Source organism: Etheostoma spectabile, chromosome 4, assembly GCF_008692095.1.
Source record: "Etheostoma spectabile isolate EspeVRDwgs_2016 chromosome 4, UIUC_Espe_1.0, whole genome shotgun sequence".
NCBI lineage: Eukaryota > Metazoa > Chordata > Actinopteri > Perciformes > Percidae > Etheostoma > Etheostoma spectabile.
In genome coordinates, this window is record NC_045736.1 from 6,772,784 (window position 1) to 6,775,032 (window position 2,249).

Here is a 2,249-nt window from a genome sequence, read left to right on the forward strand (position 1 = left end):
AAAAGGAAGGGTGAAAACACAGCGGCAAAGTAAAACAAATACTGGCCTCCCTCCCTGCCTCCCTCTCTTTTCTCACAGCCAGGCAGGAATGTAGAAGTTGGTGAGGGAAAGTGAATCCAAAATGTTTCTGCCAAGCTAGCTTATGCTTAAATGTAGCAACATCTTTAAGAACTGCATCGTAATATAAAGTTGAAGATTCAAATACCTACTTAATCGTAAATTTGATTCTGAGAACATGATTGGAGAAATCCCAGAATGACGTATAATTCTTAATCAAAAAGCAGTTATAAATTGATTGATTTTTGATGTAAATGTAAATGTAAATGTGCTGTATTTATATAGATTGATTTTTGATAGCTGTAAATTAATGCATTTACCTAAATCAATAACCGTCAAAAGAGCTGTCATGGTCCAAGTATCAGGGAAGTGTCAAGCCAGTAGCGATGTTTTCAGACACGTGACGAGGGATGTAGTGTATGTCAATGTACTGAGTTGGCATTGTTTTGACCCCCTGTCATGATTTATTATAACATCAGTGACACAGGTTGCAAAAGGTTACCAAGGTGCAGCAGATGAACATGCCAAATGGCATTTTGAGTGTATAAGGTAATATGTTAACTAAGAAATAAATTCTTGTTTTCCATAACTGACGACAGAGCTACTTTATGTCATATCAACTATGGTTGTATAAAACAGAGAAAGCTATCTTTAATGCGGTAGTGCTAAACCTGCCACAGGTACATTGCTTCTTTTGCGCTACATTGAATCTCTGGAGTAAAATTAATGCATTGAAAAGTGTGCATAAAACTGTGCCAAGAAAGTGTTGCCTTTTCATTCAACAGTTTTTGAGCTATTTAAATCTGGACCACAGTGGTGGGTTGACCATCATGGCCACCCCCAGCAAAAGTCAGGACATCAGAAGGTTTTTATTCTCAGGTGACCATGAATTTCTGTACACAATTCTGACCATTCATGTGGTAGCGGCTGACTGTCTCTTCAGCGGACCATAGTTCACCAGTGTTAAGTGCATATTTGAAAACCTATTGTAACAGGTTTAGGATGTGACCACGTCTATGTCACTAATATTCTTTTATTCACACACTAATGAAATTAATTAAAATGGAATTTAGATAAGATTTACATATTTGTTTGCTCAATGTTCCATTGGCTCTGCTTGGAGACACATAACAACAAAAAACGTGGATCAATCTTGGGTGTTTTATTTAATTCAACATAAAACTGTATGCATATCTAAGATTGTGTGTTACCAGTTTAGTAGGTGTCATTTTAGCTTTCAATATATGGATTTACATATCTTGCCTCAGTGCCATTTTCTGTTGTTTGCATTGCATTTTGAAACCCAAGACTATTTGTATTCTCCTTTGTGTCATTGTCACAGATTAAATACCACTTTTACAGAGAAATTAACATCTGCCAACTTCTAAGATGCATAAATCTTCATCAGCCAAATCTTATGAAGTTGTTCATGTCATCTCAACCCCCGGGGGCCGATGTGGAGTAGGAAGTACATTGAATTATGATGTTTCCAAGTCTAACCTAATTTTCCACTAGGTTATGTAGCCAAAGGTCAACTTACAGTAATTGAACTTTGACCCTAAACACGCTTGTCACCACAACATGCTTCCAAAGGGATTCTGCCATTGGCTGGAGGTGAAACTTGTTATTAGTTACATGGTGGAGGCAATTTTACCGTTGACAAGAATGGTGGGAAAAATAATTTTGTGCATCTCTGAATTGGAATTGCAATTCATTCATTTAACTCTCTGATCCTACTTGGACTCGAGTAAAAAATTGAAAGCATGGCAGAAAATATCAGAGCAGAAGGTGATACTGGATTGTACAATTTATACTGTAACCAGTATCTAGTCCTTATCGCATTCTGGTCAGCAATGTATGATTGCACCACTGTTTATTTTGTGCACTTCACAACACAAACAATTTTCATAAGATCAAAAGGTAACTAAACATTCAAAACAGGTTTAGTAATAGTTATCTTTCTGTTACAGAAGCTCAAAAAACAGTCTGTAAATTATCTGCACAAGCTGAATTGCACAAAATGTAGCCTGTGACACTCGGTGACTCGTATGGCTTCCAACGGTTTTTCCCAGAAACTGCTGTGCCAACATCTTTCCAGCTGTATTAACTATGAGTCTGACAGGTGTGGCTGTTTAAAGGATTGTACTACGTTTTGTTCATTTTCTGCTTACATGTATAGCTTTTGACACCCC